This window comes from Artemia franciscana, chromosome 6 (assembly GCF_032884065.1).
Source record: "Artemia franciscana chromosome 6, ASM3288406v1, whole genome shotgun sequence".
NCBI classification, from domain to species: domain Eukaryota; kingdom Metazoa; phylum Arthropoda; class Branchiopoda; order Anostraca; family Artemiidae; genus Artemia; species Artemia franciscana.
Window position 1 is genome coordinate 33,015,776 of NC_088868.1, and position 20,374 is coordinate 33,036,149.

A 20,374-nucleotide genomic window follows, 5' to 3' on the forward strand; every position below is an offset into this window, starting at 1 on the left:
TCACTCTCTTCAAATAGTTGCTTTAATGTATTTTGTTTGAATGTGCGTGGAATAAGAGATAAGTGGTACAGTCTTAAATCGTATTTGTGGTCTAATAATTCTTGCCCTTTTGATGTCATAGGCTTGACAGAAACATGGTTATCTGATAGTGATAATTTTACAGCTTATGATATGGATGGTTATATGGCTATCCATGTCCCTAGAATGGTAACAAAGTATTCTGGGGGTATTTCTTTGTTTATAAAATCTAATATTGAATTTTGTAGAAGATCTGACCTTGAATCCTTGTTTACATCAGTGGTGTCTAATAGTAGGGCAGTTTATTCTCTTGTCATTGATCTGAAAAGCCAGTTTGCATGTGATACTGTTTGTTTGTTTTATAAGCCCCCTCCTTTTCCAACACATCTGTTCTGTGATTTGCTTGATCAGCTTTCCGGTGTGGGGACTTTCTCTAAAAAACGAATTTGTGTTTTGGGAGACTTTAATTGCAATATGTTAAATGTTGGATCAAATGATGAATGTGACCATCTTTTTGATGTATTTTCTTCTTCAGGGCTACTTCCTTCAATTTTTTTTTCCTTCTCGTGTTGACCCTTCAAGAAATTCTGCCACTTTAATAGATAATATTTTCACTTCTCATTCTCCTAATTTGAAGTTCTCTTCTGGTCTTATTTTCACTGATCTTTCTGATCACTTTCCTATTTATCTATCACTATCTGTGCCTAAAACTGAGATTACTGTGGATGAGAAAGGTAAGTCTTCTTTTAGAACTTTTACAGATAAGGAAATTTCTAATTTAATACATGGTCTTCAGAGTAATGATTGGTCTAGTGTTCTTGAAGCTAATGATGCTGATTGTGCAACTAGATTATTTTTGTGTCGTATGGGAATTCTGTTGGATAAGCATTTTCCTCTTAGAAATAAGCCAAGGAATTTTACACCCAAATGCCCATGGATGTCTAGAGGTCTGATCAATGCAACCCATATGAAGGCGTCTTTGTTCAAGGCTGCATGTAAAAGTAAGACACAGGATGATCTTTTGAAGTATAAACATTACAAAAATGTGCTCACTTCTTCAGTTCGTTTAGCAAAAAGCTGTATTTTTCGCGTCGAATTAATGAATGCAAGGGGAATTTGCGCAAGGTTTGGACTGTAATTAATGAAGCTCTCTCTCGCAAGAAACTCAAACATTCCTCTCCATGTCTTTATAGAAATGCTGATGGTTCTGTTGTGGACAAAAAATCCTCAGCGAGTGCCTTCAATTCGTATTTCACCACACTTCCTTCAGTTCTAATTCCACCCCCGAGTAGAGTAAGTTGTTTTCCCTTGGCAGAGAAGTCTTTTTTCCTTTCCCCATGTAGTACTACTGAGATTTCTAGTATTATTTCCCAACTTCCTAGCAGTCGTTCATAGTTTTGGTTTGAGTAATAATGTCCTTAGAAAAATTAGTCAGTTTGTTTCTCATCCGAATTCGCACATAACTAACCTCTCTCTTTCTTCTGGTATTTTCCCTCATTCATTTAAAGTTGCTACTGTTCTACCTTTGCACAAAAAAGGTGATTCGTCTCTAATTTCAAACTACAGACCTATTTCTCTTCTTCCCATCATCTCAAAGGTTGTTGAAAAAGTAGTGTATCGTCGACTCTCTTCATTTGTATCAAACAGTTCGTGGTAACGAACTGTAGTAAGGAGCGACCCGGCTCAATAGTAACCAAAACTCTAAAAAATGGAATTTTGATACCAATAGCTACATCAAAAGAATCGCATTTTAATGCTGGTTTTAAATATATAAGTTACATCAAGTTTAGTCTTACCCATCAAAAGTTACAAGCCTGCGAAAATTTGCGTTATTTTAGAAAATAGGGGGAACACCCTCTAAAAGTCATAGAATCTTAACGAAAATCACACCATCAGATTCAGCGTATCAGAGAACCCTACTGTAGAAGTTTCGAACTACTATCTACAAAAATGTGGAATTTTGCATTTTTTGCCAGAAGGCAGATCACGGATGCGTGTTTATTTGTTTTTTTGTTTTTTTCCCCAGGGGTGATCGTATCGACCCAGTTATCCTAGAATGTTGCAAGAGGGTTCATTCTAACGGAAATGAAAAGTTCTAGTGCCCTTTTTAAATGACCAAAAAAATTGGAGGGCACCTAGGCCCCCTCCCACGCTAATTATTTTCCCTAAGTCAACGGATCAAAATTCTGAGATAGCCATTTTATTCAGTGTAGTCGAAAAACCTTATAACTATGTCTTTGGGGACGACTTACTCCCCCACAGTCTCCGTGGGAGGGGCAACAAGTTACAAACTTTGACCTGTGCTTACATATAGTAATGGTTAGTGGGAAGTATACAGGCATTTTCAGGAGGATTTTTCTGGTTGGGGGGAGGGGTTGAGAAGAGGGGGATATGCTGGGGGAACTTTCCATCGAGAATTTGTCATGGGAGAAGAAAATTTCCATGAAGGGAGAGCAGGATTTACTAGCATTATTAAAAAAAAACAATTAAAAAGTAAATGTGAAAAAGCTTTTTCAGTTGGAAGTAAGGAACAGCAATAAAACTTAAAATAAATAGAAATTATTACCCATATGAGGGGCTCACCTCCTTCTAATACCTCGCTCTTTACGCTAAAGTATTTTTAGTAATTTCAACTATTTATTCGTAGGCTTTTGTGATTCAGGGGTCATTCTTAATGAATTGGGATAAAATTTAAGCTTTAGTGTAAAGAGCGAGGTACTGACGATGGGCCGAATCCCCTCATATATGTAATAAAAACATGAGAATACAAAAGTTCTTTACGTAAGCTAATTTACAAGTTACGTAAATCTTTTACCAATAAAAAAATTCGTAAAAAATTAAGAGTTCTATTTGCCTTTTTAATTAACAAAAAAATCGGAGGGCAACTTGGCTTCGTCCCCCGCTCTTTTTTTCTCAAAATCATTCGATCAAAATTATGAGAAAGCCATTTAGCCAAAAAAAAAAACATGCAAATTTCGTTTTGATTATTCCTCTGCGGAGAGCCAAAATCAAAACATGCATTGATTCAAAAACGTTCAGAACTTAAATAAAAAAACAAGTTTTTTTAACTGAAAGTAAGGAGCGACATTAAAACTTAAAACACACAGAAATTACTTCGTATATGAAAGAGGCTGCTTCCTCATCAACGCCCCGCTCTTTACGCTAAAGTTTTTTACTGTTTAAAAAAAAAGAATTGAGAGAAAGAGTCAAACTTTAGCGTAAAGAACGGGGCGCTGATGAGGAAGCAGCCTCTTTCATATACGAAGTAATTTCTGTGCGTTTTAAGTTTTAATGTCGCTCCTTACTTTCAGTTAAAAAAACTTGTTTTGTTTTTTTTATTTAATTTAGTACTAATTCGACTGATGGAAATTCTCTCCTCACTAACCATCAGTATGGTTTTCGTCCCTCATTCTCTACCTTACATGCACTTACTGATGCTTCAGAGTTTGTGCGTGTTAATCTGGACAAGGGCTTATGTGTTTTGGGTCTATTTCTTGACTTTTCAAAGGCCTTTGATATGGTTGACCACAATGTTCTTCTATCTAAACTATCCTTATTTGGTGTGCATGGAGTCCCACTAGATTGGTTTAGGTCATACCTCTCAGATAGATCTCAGTATGTTTTGGTTAACCGTACTTCTTCCACTACTTTGCCTGTATTGAAAGGTGTCCCACAAGGCTCTGTGCTTGAACCACTTTTGTTTCTAATCTACATTATTGATCTTGTTGATGGTCTTCATCCCCATGTTCACCCTGTTCAAAGAGGGCAACAATTGCTCTTCTTTTAATTTCTTCTTTAGTTCTTCTTTTAATTTTTAAGTTCTTCTTTTAATTTTAACAAATTTTTTTCCCGAAAGTCTTTTCGCTTTGTTGACTTTTCTTCATTATACAGGAAATATAGCGAAGAATCAGCCATAAGTATGCAGTGATCAGATGAATCATCAGGAATGACATATGTACTGACAGCACTGTCAGGTGAAAAAGTATTATCAATTAGTGAATATGACGTATCAGTTATCCTGGATGGTATAACAAGACATACAGCATATGCCCCAAAGAGGGCAGCAATTACTCTCCATGGTTTTAATAAAACTATGGCAATGCTATACAAAAGGAATAATCTGCTACAAATAGAATTGTCTGAGGCCGTAATATATGCTCTATCCTCTCCTGTTTGTCTTGTTTTGAGATGTAACCTAAATTACAGCATATTATATGGTTGCAGTAAGTTGATTGCAAATTGCAGCATACAAGACAAAGGAACGGGAAATCGAGTACAAGACAACAAAAAGAAATCAAGACAACAAGAGGAATGGAATGAAAGAGTATTTGTTTTCTGAGGAAGAATTTGCGACAGTACTAAAAGAATAAAAAATAATAAGGCTCCAGGTGCTGATAGCGTGGTAAATGAGTTTGTTAAAAATGGTGGCTCTGGGACTAAAAATAAGTTACTGAAGATTATGAATATGATTTGGAGAAAGCGGAAGTACCTAACAATTTTAGGAGAACCGTAATTAAACCATTGTATAAGAAAGGTGACCATGATTAAACGGCAGAAGTCATGGGACAACATGGAATGGGTGACATGAACGAAAAGGGAGTGCTACTTGTCGACTTCGCCCTGAACAACGACCTTGTCATAGGAGGTACATTGTTTCAACACAAGACCATCCACAAATATACACGGACTTAACCAGATGGCCGCACGCGCAACAAGATTAATCACCTTCTCTTCTCACGCAAGTGGCGGAAGAGTCTCCTTGATGTGAGAAGCTATAGAGATGCTGATATACAATCAGACCATAGCCTTATGGTTGCCAAGATCCATTTAAAGTTAAAAGCAACACAGAAAAGCTATTAACCGACAACCCACAAATCGTTTAACGTTGAGAAACTGAACGACAAGGAAACAACACAAATGTTCCAACTAGAACTTTCAAACAGATTTAAAGCCCTGCAATCGGAATTAGGACCAAATACTGATGTCGAAAGTATGTGGGAGAAACTGAAAAGAACGTAGAGAGAAGTGGCAGAGGAGAAATTAGGCTATAAGAAGAAAAAGAATGAAAGATGGATCTCTGAACGAACCTGGAAACTAATTGATACAAGAAAATCACCCCCACTTTCCATTCTGTCGACCTCAGACACATCTGAATTGATTGTTCTCCAAGACTCATATAGAGAAATAGACAAACAAGTAAAGAAGAGTGCCCGGGCCGACAAGATTAAATTTATTGAATGCAAAGCAGCTTTGGCGGAAGAAACAACAACTACGGGAGATTCAAAATAGTCTATAGATTAACAAATGAGACGATAGGAGTCAAGCCTAACAGGACTAATCTAGTAAAGGAGAAGAATGGAGTCCTTTTGACAGACCCTTTAAAGATTCACGAGAGGTGGGCAACCCAATTCGAAAACCTACTAAATAGACCGAGAATAAATAACCGAGATATAATTCCTGACACTCCATTTATTATTTTTGATGTAAATGAAGAGCCAACGTCTCCAGAAGAAATCATGGCTGGCGTCAGAAAGTTGAAGGGCGGAAGAATGCCAGGAGTAGATGGCATTACATCTGACAGGCTGGAAGCTTCAGTCCGCGACTGCATAACAGTTTGGGTTGAGCTCTAACTCAGATACGGAGTGACTGGAAAGTACCCAGTAACTGGACAAAAAGAACCAGTATTAAGCTCTTAAAAAAGGGTGACGCACTTGTTTGTAACAACTGGAGAGGCATTAATATAATGTCGATACCTAGTAAACTTATGTCATTTATTATACTACAGCACCTGCAGCAGAAACTGGACCAACATCTTCGCGATGAACCACATGGCTTCCGACCTGGAAGATCATGTGCAGACCTAATTGTCACACTGGTAATGCTGGTTGAAGACTCAAAGTAATGGAATAAAAAGCTTTATCTTCTTTTCATTGACCTAGAATAGGCCTTTGATTCGGTTGACCGTGAAATCTTATGAAAAATCCTCAAATGCTATGAAATACCAACCAAGATAGTAGAACTGATTATCGTCCTGTACAAAGAAACAGAATGCTGTGTATGAACAGAAAACGGAGTTACAAGATACTTCAAAACCATGACAGATGTCATACAAGGATGTGTATTATCACCACTTTTATTCATAATAGTAATGGAATACGTACTCAGACAGTCTACGGGCTATGGAGTAAGCGTCAACAGCAGCCAACTTGCAGATCTTGACTTTGCAGATGATATAGTACTGCTAGAAGACGCCAAAGATCGATTACAGCTGCTATTCGATGAAATCTCAGAAAAGCCCGAGAGGTCGGATTGTCGATCAACGTCGGCAAATCGAATTGTAAATAGTGTTCCTTTCCTTAAAGCAGTTTTTCAAAGACAAATGCGAGAGAAATTCGCAAATATAATACTGATGGTGTTTAACCCAAGAGAAAAATTGTCAGTTAGTGAAAATACAGCGTAAATGTCATTTCTGATATGCACAGGGTTTCGATTCCCACTCAGATTCACCATAAACCTAAAAAAAAATATGGCTATAATTAAGTCACAGTAGGAAGGAATGAGAACCCTGAACTTCAAATGAAAATAAAGGCTGTGTGAAAATAAATACTAGAATAGCTTGGAACTGTAGCTATTGACGTTTCTTATCCTCATATTCTCTATTATATCTAACCCCTGTATTATTCTGTTAAAGATACTAATATGCACATCAAATTCAGCCAGTTAACAATTTTGTTGCCTCTCCTTCCCGAAATAAAAGGGTATAAGCCCCCCAGACCCATGAACATGTACTAGAGCCCTATTCAGAAAGCAAAAAGGAGAGAAGAAACCCGACCTACCCTTACAACTGGTTGAAACAATATCAGATCCTCCATCCCCATTTCTTATAAGCATGAGCGAATTGTTCACGGTGTGATCTCTTTTTTATGATTTCAACTCTTTGGTGACCATTAAGTCCCTACGTAGTCTATTGTACAGAAAAAATACAACTTGGGCCTCCATTAATTATCAGTAGCGCTGATCTCAGTTTCATGGTTTTTCAGTCAGCAAGCGCAATGGGATTTTGGGGTCAGCCACCCTCTGCTTTCACACACCCTTCTTTTTTACCTTTCCCAGATTTCTCCAGGTAACCATTTAGAGCTGGGTTGACTGGCTGAGCTTAGAGAGTCGCACTACAGACCCCCGTTTCAGGCCCCAATAACCAATGACATCATGACTCAAACCCCTGTCCTCACAGAAAAAGAATTTCAAGTCTAGCGTACTAGTCACTCGGCTAGGGCGGTGTGCAAATATTGTACATACACAGCCAGAATATTAAAAAACAGTTTTGTTGTAATTTTGGAAAGTATACTGTATGATTCAAATTAAGGCCAGCTAAATTACTTTGATGTTTATACTGATTATTTTATGCATAATACATTTCGTTTTCAATTAATGGTTAGTTTGCTGTTTCTTTTTTTCTTTTATTTTACTTCAAATAAGAAGGAAATTTGGCTCTATTGAGCTTATAATGGAATTTTTTAGATATATATCAGCTTATTCTGGCAATTGATCCCATAGCTGACATGACCCCCATAATCAGCAGTAACTAGGATATTAATACAAATTTTACATCACCCCATTTTTTTGCTGTTTACTATGTAAAGATTATTTCGATTATTTTGGACATATTTTATGTACACATTTCGTTTTAATTAGCTTTTAGGGTTTGTTTGTTAATTCCCTTTTTTCCTTACTCAACACGAGAAGCAAATTTGGCTCGAACCGAGCTGGTGATGAACTTTTTAAACTAAATCTTATCTTATGATTAATTGAACTAATTAAAAGAATCTAATAAAAGCAAGCAAGAGAAATTTTAATTAAGACACTGATATCAATTAAATTTAATAAAACAAAAAATTGTAGCTTTCCCGTGATTGCTTGCACAAAGGGATTATGATGAGGGGGGTTATTGATTTTTGGTTACAACAAACAATGTCAGCTGAAACAGGAAATGGTGAGTTCGAAACGCAACGTAAAAAGATTAAGAAAACTGCAAAAAATACCAACAACATAAGAATCTAAAAAAGACAAGGGAACAAGACAGTTATTAGAATGCACAGCAATAAGAATCCATTTGTTTGGTTTTGAAAGGGGAGCAGAACATAACTAGCAACCTTTTAATTGAGCTGATTAAAAGAATTTAAAAGAGAGTATTTAATTCAAACATTGAAATTAGCTGAATATAATAAAACAAATAAAAGTTAATATTCAGTAAATTTGACTAAATTAATATATATTAAGTAATTCGATTAATCATACATTTGAATTAAAATTAATCATTAAATAATGGACTAGTTGAAAAAAATTAGAGAAGGGGGGGAGGTAAAGAGATAAAATAAAATACCTAGTCGATTCATCCCATGACTGAAGTGACCCCTATAATCAGCAGCAACTAGAACGTCAGCAAGGGCTGTGGAATGGTTTTCCTGCACACCTACTTTGACCATGGAGTCAATTATGAATCGCCTTGCTTCTTCCACTGGAATGACGTCATTGTTTGGCTTAGATGAAAAGAGTCGTTTACCATGGACCAATGATAAAATTTGCCTTCTAGAAAGTTGTCCCAGCATTTTGATTAAAGCTTAAGAGGACTCCTAGTCTCCTGAAAATGACAGATCTCAGTTTTAATCCTGGAAAAAAGGGTATGCCACTTTTTCTTAGGGCAGACGGGTGTAAACAGGAAAGTGAATCCATTTTCATGTCTAAAAATGTCATGTAAGGTTTGTATCAGCTAGTATTGGAGAGTCCTTTTGGGGGAGCATTGATAATACACTATGACTCGAAAAGGAGAAAGCGCGTTTCCACAGCCAGAAGAAAGCAATTTATCAAATTATTTTTTGTATAACATGGCTCAAAATAGCTATGAAGGAATACCTGAAGGGTGCCGGCAGCAAAAAAATATATAAACTACAACTTATTCTAAAGTGAATTTTTCAACTCAAACTTAAAGAAGATTGAGACTAGCCTTTTTTAAGTTTCTGGAAATATTCAATGAAATATTTTCTAACTTCCAGATCTAGTTTCCAGAGTTTCTAGTAGTTCCTAGAAATCTTCTTGTGTGAATTTTTCAGCTTGATCTTAAAGAAGAATCAGAGAATGCTTGCTTCTAGTAGTATCTTCTCATGTAAATTTGTCAGATCAAAATCTTAAAGAAGATTCGCAATCTAAACAAATCTTAAAGAAAATTGGGAAAAAGTCCTTTTTTTAAAGTTTCTAGAAATATTTGACAAAGAATAGACTCAAACCCTTATACTACTTTGAAACATATATACTTTAATACAAGATTGAGGTATTATAGCCACATGTACATATAGAAAGGTCATACATGCAAAGCTTACAAAAAGTAGGGACTTCTGGGGTCAGGAAAAAGGACCAAATAAGGACTAGACTAGGGGTCACTATTTATATGAATGCCTGAAAAATAACTGAGATGCCTTGCACTGTTCACTTGCTTTGTGCATTTACTGCAACATAGCAACTTCTAATACAATACAAGTAAAGAGAAAATAAAACATAAAAAGGGACAGTGTAAAAGCCAAATAATTAGGTTACTTTTTTAGGTAACATCTTCAAAACATTCGAGACAAACTCCTGCTTTCTTTTTTTAACAGTCAATTAAACCTTCCAAACATCTACTTCAAGTCTTTGCTCTTTTCACACGGAATTTTTTGAGCACCTAACAAAGTCTTTCCTGCCTATACCCCAACCAAGTCCTTCAAATGAAGGGTAATATCTATTGCTTTGATATCTTCTCCCACAAGGTTGTCTCAAACCATGTTCTATACTGACAGTTCTTCTTCATTTCTATCCACACAATTTTCTAATGCAACTATAGATTTCTTTTTTCTCCTTAAGCCTTTGTTTCAATACATGATTCTTTTCTTCTTCATACTGCTTTCTCTCTTCACCTTACTTTGCAGCAAAGTTTAAAAGATGTTTCTCAAGTGCCACTCAAGCAGACCTTGCAAAAAAATACCCTTAGAGGAGGTATCAAATGTGCCTCTGCATTGGTTATCCCAAGTTATTGACTGAATATAAAATCTAGACTTCCTGATAATACTTCCACCCTCACTGCAGAGCTGTCAGTCATAAAAAGGGCACTATAGGTTGTCAATATTAATACGCTAGCTGCTCAAAAAGTAGTGTTGCTCTCAGCCTCCAAAGGCGCCCTTCAGCTTATTGATAATATCTGCTGGAGTACCACAGATTCAGACTTGGGGAGAGTAAGAGAACAAATAATCAGTCTTCAATTGAACCTTACAAACATTGAGTTCCAGCTATCAAGGTATCAAATATAATGAGGTAGCACATCAGCTTGCTAATAGCTCCTTAAGTAATCTGATAAACCAAATTTGAAACCAAACAAAACTACCCCCCACCCTGTCCTTATTTTCTTCAAGGGCAGATTATATTCTCTATTATATGATCAAATGCGACTCTCTGATCTGAATACCAAAATAGTTTACTAGGCAGAAACAAGCCAATCCAAACTGCAGATTTTGCAACTCTATTCTAGAATCCCTGAGCTATTTAATTTTTGGATGTCAATTCATCCAGCATGTACTTAATATTAGAGAGATCTTCTATAATACAAACCTCCATTCTGATATTGAAACTTCTACAGTAGGGTTCTCTGATACGCTAAAGCTGATGGTGTTATTTTTGTTAAGATTTTACGACTTTTAGGGGGTGTTTCCCCCTATTTTGTTAAATAAGGCAAATTTTCTCAGGCTCGTAACTTTTGATGGGTAAGACTAAACTTGATGAAACTTATATATTTAAAATCAGCATCGAAATGCGATTCTTTTGATGTAGCTATTGATATCAAAATGCAATTTTTTAGAGTTTTGGTTACTATTGAGCTGAGTCGCTCCTTACTACAATTCGTTACCACAAACTGTTTGATCCTGCCAGTCTTTGGGTTACAATAACATAATCAAAATGGTTGGCTGTCTTACTATCATGTGAATACGAAGTCAAATATTGGGCCATTTTGTGACCAAACACCATGTTGGTTACAACTAGGTTGTTATACCTACAAAATTGCAAAGGTCTGTAGCCATTACTGTTTTCTTGTCCCATACCAAATTTACCTGGGATAAGATATCATCTATCCCTATTTCTACCAGCCTGGGCATTAAAATCTCCTAGTAAAAGCACCATATTTCTACCTGGTACCCTGTCTATTTGCTCCTGTAATTTTAAGTAAAATTCACCTGAGTCACTAGTATCTCCATCAGTTGGTTCAACAGGCGTATATACTACAACAACTGATACGATGAACTTTTTAAGTCATAAAATGACTTTTAAAGTTTAGTATATACTTCAAAATGTTTAATTCCCATGCATATCTACCAACAATTGAGTAAAATGAATAGATTAAACAATTAAATACAAAAAAGTTTCAAATTTAATCTGTTAAAATGTATTACAAATTATATGTTTTCAAAAAAAAATCAAATGGTAACACAAGTGACGAGAACTTCCAAAGAAAACTCTTTTAAGATTTCCCATGGCTCTAATATAATTTTTTTTTTCTCCAGGATCAGAGCTGAAAATTAAGGCTCAAGAAAATTACTCTTCTGGAGGAGGAGGGAGGATTCCTAATGATCAATTTGGCTAGTCTCAGTAAATCAGTTTCATTTGGCCAGAGAGAGACAAAACAGACAAAAATAATCAAATTATTTATTTTCTGTAAAGAAACTAATATTTTTTTTTCACTAAGCATTTATAAGTATGCATTCAAATTGACATATTTGGCTTTGATCTTTGTATCAAAAGACCCATTTTACTGTGACACTGTCTGAGGTATATTACCTGCCCTAGTGCATGGTTCTTGTCCAAATCTCGAAAATTTCTAAAAATCAGACCTTAAAGGTATGATTTGCAATTGTGGTTTGTTGGGTGACAAAATGTTGTGGAACCAGTTTTATTTCATAATAATTGCCATCATTTGAGAGAATTTTCGCATTTTTTTATGTATTCTGCTGTCTATGTATATTTTGTAACTTTTATTTGTGTTTACAATTTCCAACAGGTATGGCACAATTACTATCAATTATTATTTTTCAAAATTCAGCATTAATTTAGTAGAAAAATCTTTCATAATTTTGACCTTGGCCAGGCAAAAAAAATTATTTTTTGTAAAACACCAATATGTTGCAAGATAGATATATTGGGAAGTATTTAATGCAATGCCACAATAAGGACTCGAAGATTTGTAAGACAATGGATACATAATCTCAATGGTTCAATTTAATTCTTGCTTTAGACAGGCTTTGTTCAGAGAGGTGGTAACAACATACATTGATTCTGAATCCTGGTTTGGGAGTGATGAAAATTGAGATTCAGTTCATACTTGCACCAATCAAGAGATGATATTTGTATAAACTGGATATTGGATTCATAAGACACATGATTATCACCAAATATGGTTTATGTAGCATATTTGTGCACATTGTCATGAAATATTCTTAATTGTGCATCAGAAGGCCCTAGACTGGACATGCATGCTCAGTTAATGTCCTAAAATAATTCAGACATGTCAGTTTAGATTCCCCCCTTGGCACTCAGCTTGTTGAAACCATTTTAATATCTGTCCATGACTAACAAAGCAATTTCTAGAATGGCTGTTCAAAACAGGGTACCCTCTCTAAATGATTCTTTGATAGCTCTAATTGCTCATTCTCCTGATTAGTTTCTACAAATTCTATTTTGTTCTGGAAACCACAGGGTAACAACTTAGTACCAAGTATTCTGGACATCCACCAGTGAATTTCAATATTCACAACTGTTAAAAATTCACAATAACATGTATATATATATATATATATATATATATATATATATATATATATATATATATATATATATATATATATATATATATATATATATATATATATATATATATATATATATATATATATATATATATATATATACCTTTGGATATAACATGATCCCTATCAGCCTCTAAGGAAAGGTCTTTAAGTTATAAAATAAACATTTCCAACACATTTTATTCATTTCTACACTGCTAAGCTATTTTAGCACATTCAAGGAATGGGGTAAACATCATTCATCTGTGCCTTTCTGTGGCAACAGTATGAAAATTGTTCTAAATATACCTGCCCTGAAAATCTTTATAACAGCTGAATTTCTGTGTCATGGAGTAAAACAAGGCCCTATGTTAGTTCCTGCAATATTTATTAGTGCCATCTGCTTTGTAACCCACAAAATACTGTATTTTCTTATCAAGCCATTAATTTGTGTTGCCTTTTGTACACAAATGATAACCTTTTCCTGTCTGATAACTTGTAATGAATGCAGGCTGCTGTGAATGGCCTCTATATTGGGTTGTTTAACATTGGGCTGTAACTTGCTTCTACTGAAGTTGAACTTGTGTTTGTTTTTGCATCACCCTCTCACATCAAAAATTCAGATTGGCCCTGGAACAGGTTCTGTCTTTATATCTCTTAAGTACTTTAGGTTTGCAGTTGGAACCGTCATTCAAGCACCATGGTCACTAAGAATCAATGTGTTGAGAGTCCTATGGACTTCATTCTGGAGTTAAAAGCCAATTTGACAAGAAAACACTTAATCAGCTTCATAATTTGTCTTCCCCCTCCCCCCAATGTGCTTCTTCTGGTGTCATTACAAAATTTTTTTGTACCATGTCAGAACGTCAATTCTGACATTTCCACTAGGCGAAGTGATTTTTCACTAGGCCAAGTAATATGAAAAAAAAAGATCTTATATAGATAATGATAAAATCCAAGAAAACTTGTCGGAAGTTGATTGGCAATCTTTGATTGTTAGTGATGATGTGGATGATTCATGGTTCAATTTTAAGTCATGCTTGCTTGCAGTTGAGAAGCATAATACTTCCATAACATACACAGAGAAAACCAAAACATTGCCATTTTTCACTAAAGAGGTAAGCGAAGGCATTAATAGTAAGAATAAGGCATGGAAGAAATACAAGAAATCAAAACAGGAGAATCATCTTTCTGATTTCAAGAAATGCTGTAACAAGCTGAGAAATCTCACATATAAAATCATAAGTGATTATGAAGTAAATATAGCCCTTAGTGCAAAAACAAACCCCAAAAAGTTTTGGAAGTATGTTTCCAGCTCTAATCCTAATAGACATAGAATATGCCAGCTTATACATCCTGATGCTACTGTACTTGATTCCCTGGCAGACATCTCAAACTGTTTAAATGCCATATTTGCAACTAATTTCTCTCATTCAGTTTTAGTATCTCTTCCTCCCCCTTTCCCAGAAAGAAACCATGTCCACAAAATGCCATCTGCTGTGACTGATGTTCTCAAGTGCCTGAATAAGTTGGATCCAAACAAGGCCCAGGGCCCTGATGGCATTCATCCACGTTTGCTGAAAGAAGCTGCAGCTCTTGTTGCCACACCACTGGCTGATATTTTTAAAATGTCCATAAGGATGATGGTGGTATCAGCTGATTGGAAAGCGGCCAATATAGTTTTAATTTTCAAGAAGGGAGATAAAAATAACCCTGAAAATTACTGGCCTATTAGTCTCACATCAGTTGTTTCTAAACTGCTCAAAAGTATTTTCAATTATGCTATTATTAACCACCTTGAAAAAAATGGCTTATTGTTGAAATCTCAACATGGTTTCAGAAGGAGGCAGTCCATTGAGACAAACCTGGTCCACTCTTATGATATAGTCACTAAATTAATTGAGGAAGGTAAAGCAGTTGATGTCCAGTTACTTGACCAAGCCAAGGCTTTTGATAAAGTTGTCTACAAATATCTTTTACATAAGCTCTATGCATATGGAGTCCATGCTCACACTGTAGAGTGGATAAGATTGTTTCTGATTGATCAAATCCAGAAGGTCATGGTCTACTCTGACAATGAAGACCCCATATTTTCAGAGCCTGCACCAGTTATAAGCAGGGTACCCCAGAGATGCATCTTTGGCTCCACCCTCATCTCTATATATATTAATGATTGTGAAGATGTTCTACAAAACTCCATCACCCTCTACACTGATGACGGTAAACTAATTGGAATTGCTAATGGAATCCTAAAAAATGACTTGAACAGTCTCTCCTTATGGGCTTCTACCTGGATGATGGAGTTCAACCCATCAAAATGCAAAGTCCTCCACATGGAACCCCACAACAGTCAGATTTCATATTTTATGCTGGATAAATCTGACATACATATCCAAGTTGAGGCTGTTGAGAGTGAATGAGACTTTGGGGTGATTATTGACAAGAAGTTTAAGTTCCATGAGCACACTATGCAACAAGTTGCTAAGGCCAACAGAGCCCTGGGACTAATTAAACAAACCATATCATCATGCCATCCTCTGATAATAAGAAAATTATATAATGCTCTTGTAAGACCACATTTGGAGTTTGGCTGCCCCATTACAAATCCTTGATATAAGGGAGATATGGCAGCCCTAGAGAGTGTACAGAGAAGAGCAACTAAGCTTTGTGAAACACACCAACAGCTTCTCTACCCTGAATATCTGCATCACCTGAAGATACCCATATTGGTTTACTGGCAGCACAGAGGAGATGCTATTTTTGTCAAAAAAAATGTACCAAAACAACATAGCTAACTCCATTTTTACTCCCTACCTTGCCACTATGACACAAGGCAACTCAATAAAGCTACAACAGGAGCACTGTAGATACAGAGAGAGGACAAACTTTTTCTCAGTATGTGCTGTCTCAACTTGGAACAGTCTTTCCAATGAGACTGTCATTGGTGAATCAATTATTCTTTCAAAAATGTAGTTGATTTGCAGTGGAGTAATGCAGAATGGAAGTACCAGTGGGACACCACACCGCATCACACCCACTAATTGTGTCACCTCATCAATTCAACAGCAAGATGTTCTACAGGAGGATGCAGTCCACCTTATATTGCTGTAAATGCAATTTAATGTAATAAACAAATTTGGTCTGTCTTTTTCATATTCTTTAAGAGTTTTCTATATGTTCTTATCTGGCCTTGTAACACTTATATCTCCAAATGTTATGAAGATTTTAGTATATATTATGAGACAGAAGTATTAGTAAACAGATTGAGACAGAAACCTGAATCAGTTAAAAGCCAACCATCTTGAACATTACTGTGCCTAATTTATCCATATTTGATATACAGTTTGAGGGCAAGCAAGAAGCCAATATATTGTAATCTTGACAGATTGAGGCCTGGCTTTAGCCTCTAGATCTAACACAGCTTAGACCCACCAAATTATGCTAGGCTGTAGATATAATGGGCCAATTCCTGTCAGAATAACAGTAAGCTCTGATTGAGTTGCCACAAGTTTTCTAAATACATAAAAAACATCAGGAACTTGCAATAGTCAAAGTCATCACTTACAGTCCAGATCTTGTGACAAGAAGTGAAAAACAGATATACCCAATTTTGAGTTTTAAAAAATTGCCTTTGGTAGGGTAGAGTTGCCAGACTAAAAATTATAAATAAAAATATAGCCGAATAGCAAAAGCTCTATTTATTTATTATTACGAATAGCGGTAAGCATCAGTGCTTGTCGCAAAAACGCAAAAACACAGAATCATAATACTAATCGAAACTGAATTGGCAACGACAAACTAAACAGCAAAAACTTCTAAATAACACGAAACTACAGAACAAAAGCGTCTAAATAAAAAGGCGTATTTACTAATGCACTCTTAAAAATTTGAACAATCTCTGCCTCGACAACCTCCAAAGGCAAACCATTCCATGGCCCGGCAACTCTACTAACGAAAGATAATTGAACAATTTTCTTCAGTGGTTTTGGGGGATATAATTTGTAATCATACTGACGAATAGAGTGATAATGGCTGAATTTGGAAAATAAATTTGGATCAACATCATCCACTCCTTTAAGCAAACGAAACAAATATATAAGGTCACTACGACGTCTACGAAACTTCAACGACGGGAGTTGAAGCCTAAAAAAGTCTCTCCGGATAGGAAAGGCGCTGAAAGTATGGACCAACCAAGTGGCCTTTCTCTGAATGTTTTCTAACCCTATGCTCATCCGTTAGATTTAATAGAAACCAAACCAAAATATTAGACTCAAGAAGAGGGCGGCTGTCCTCCGAGAAAACCTAGTATCTACATCTGAGTAAGTTCCGAAAAAAACGCGAAAACGTTTTTTTTAAAGCTGCTTCTTCATTCGTATGATTTTTAGAATCTTATAGTTATAGAAAAATAGGAAATAATTCACTGATTTCAACTATACAAATTACAAGGCCGTAGTCTTTTTTAAAACAAGCGAGAAGGTAGATACTAGGTTTTGTCGGTGTTTTTTCGGTGAGATCAACTTGAATTTCCACTGACAAAACCTAGTATCTACACTATTTGGAGTCTTAAAAAAATCGGTATTTAAAGTTCTAGCCTTAAGTAATATTATCAAATCACTTTGAACTCAAGAACGACTGAACAGCCATAAATCTGAAAATCTGGCCCATACGCTGTGACCGGAAGGTTTAGCCAAAATTAACGTCTGCTACATGGCCCCAATGGGCATAGCTTTTTCACAACGGCTTCCTTTTTTTCTTTAGAAATGCCCCTTGGTGTCGAGTCACGGTCTGGAATTTTTGTATGGTTGAATGACTTTTGCAAAAAGTCTGAAAGCAGCAATTTATCACTGTCAAAGCTGGTGCGGTAAAATATATTTCTTGATCCTTTCCGGAATTCAGCTTCAACAATAGCATTCAGTTGAGACAACTTCACCTTTTTTGTGCAGGCTCTCTTCTTTGAAGTCCAATTCCTGAAAGAATTGTCCATAATGATGGTATAAACTCCTTTCCTGGATCCGTTAACACAAGTTAAAAGATCACCAAAGTCATGTATCTTGCCCATTTTTTCCTGTTCACGTCAATGTTCCCGTGAATTGTGTCTGCTAAGTTATGGGTATGTCCCTTTGTGAGGTATCTCAGAATAATACGCTCCGGCCCAAAAACTTGGTTCACTATTTGTACAAGGGCTGTTTATAAAACACAGTTCTTGTTCTGGCCCGTACAATTGTCTATCCAGAATATGAATGACTTGACGTCTCTTTCACTTGTTGCACTGATCACTGAGAAGAGAGAGTCCACAATGCTCTCCGCTCCTCTGCCTCGCAACGCTTCATGCCATAGCACACAGAATGAGTTTTCTGACCCAACAGATCCTGGGTCTTTCGGGTGTACCTTTGAAAATGTCTCGTTAAAGACTATCAAACGAATCAAGAAAATTGAGTCTTTAATCCCGGGAACTCGGGAAGCAAGATCACCTTTTGAAGGTCAACTGCATATACTCTTTTATCAGGACTGTCGTTTTCACTTGCATCTTCCTGATACGTGTGAATAGCTTTCCTAGCCATGTCTATGTGCAGTAACCATTCTTCTCTCCATGAGCTGTCTAGTTCCTTACCAGGCTCTTCCTCATCTACTTCATCTGTTTGTGAATTCAACTGTTTGGCGGCTGATGGGAGCCAACCTTACACAACTTGCAAGCCACTTAAGTCTCGACTCATACTGATCTTCCCAAATGCTATTCCATATGGTAAAACGATTTACTATGGTAAGCTCTTTGCAGTGCTTCCTACAAAACTGTCCACAGAGGGTTGAATCAATAAACGGATGTTTCCGCTTGTCTTGCGTCACCTATCCCTCTCCACTTTTGGCTCTTTTTCGTCCAGGATGGAACGCAAGGCTAGGGACCATCGGTGTGACAGCTGCTGCTTCACTATTGTCACTAACATTAAAAAGACTTCCTAGCCTGTCGTTCTGTAGCTTCAATTATGGGCATTTCAGCAAGCGTGATTGGCAAGTCGTATGGTTCTGTATCTTGGTTTGTTATTACCATAGCTGGAGTTATCTCGTTAAATATCTCCACATCTATCTCGTCCAGAACAAGGGTCTGCATCAAATGGAAGTTTTCTGTGCTATCGCTAATACAAGTTTCTAGCTGTACTTGAGAGAATTCCGTTTCTTGAACTTCCAGTGTGTCTTCCACTTCTTCCATCACATGTGATAAGGCTGTACACTCAGCTTGAAGTTCTTGGTCCTTTTTTTCTTTCTCTAATATACAAATAAATTTTAATAGATGAAAGATTATCTAACTCTCCTTTTTTTAAATCCTCTTTAAACTTTGCTTCCTTGGTATTAATTGGTTTTACACCAGTCATAGTACAGGTAGAACAGAACACAAGAAAATAGTATCTTGAAGGTTGCAATTCCTACAAAGTAAGCTTTAGATATGATATGTACTAATACTGTTGAAATCAATTAGTACAAACAAAGAAAAATGGAACGTGGTAATATGGAAGGCGGTAATATTACAGAAGTTACTGAAACTCCAACTGTCATAGTTTTGTTTCTTTTTTTGGAAAACACCACAATTAAAAACTGATTTGGCAGCCAATCTTCAGCCTACTGATTTATTTCTATTTGTGTGTCTACTGTTTGCAAAAACAACCCAGTATACCCAGCCAGTGCAAAAGCTGTACCTACTGACTCATATGATAGTAGCCATGACCTTAAAAAACACTCTCACCTATTATCTTCCAGCTCATCCTGTTCTTTTGCTCTCTTTCTAGCGAGAGCTACCAGTAATTTTCCTCTCTCCATTCAGATCTAGTGCAAATAGGTCAGTTAACTGGAATAACTGGATGACAGAGAAATTAGCAAAAAACGCATGTATTGTAGTTTTGTAAACAATAAAAGTGATGATGCTGATGATTTTGCTTTTGTGGATCGTAGTTTGTCAGATACTAAGTTTTGGAGAAAAAGCAAATTTATAGTATGTGCATACTAGGTAAAGCCCGACAATAAAGCTGAGACCTTGTGTAGATATTAGATGAGATCTATGAAACTAATCCTTGGGTAAATATTCCGATTTCACCATTGGATTCCTCGTGGTCTGATTAGGTGGGTACAACTCCTAACTCAAAATTGATTTTTTGTGTAGATACTAGGTTTTGTCGGAGGACAGCCAAGGGCGGACCACTTATTTATATAGTAGTAAAAAATTACGAAGGTTAAACTTGCTAAAGCTTCTCTTTATAGACGACAAACGATAATCTGCATTCTTTACAATTTCCGAAACATGCTTATCAAATTTCAAATGGGAATCAAAGTAAACGCCAAGGTCACTCAGTATTTCGTTAGAAGGGATTTGTATGCTAGACAGCTGGTAAGCATGCACAGGTGGGAGTTTACGAGCATAGTGTAAAACAACACACTTAGAAGGGTTTATGAACATGGAATTAGATTCGCACCAATAAGTTAGAGATTCAAGATCCTCCTGTAAAAGT

At 36.2% G+C, this 20,374-nt stretch overlaps 1 long non-coding RNA gene across 1 annotated transcript in view; it reads right to left on the reverse strand.

Annotated features, from left to right (window-relative positions):
* LOC136028336 (uncharacterized) overlaps positions 1–16,545 on the reverse strand; it is a 40,403-nt gene extending 23,858 nt beyond the window's left edge. Inside the window, exons 1-2 of the long non-coding RNA XR_010617810.1 lie at positions 16,444–16,545; positions 8,402–8,659 (exon numbers count right to left, since the gene is read on the reverse strand). This is a non-coding gene — a long non-coding RNA (uncharacterized LOC136028336). The remainder of the gene's footprint in view (positions 1–8,401; positions 8,660–16,443) is intronic.
* Between the last annotated feature and the right edge of the window lie 3,829 nt (positions 16,546–20,374).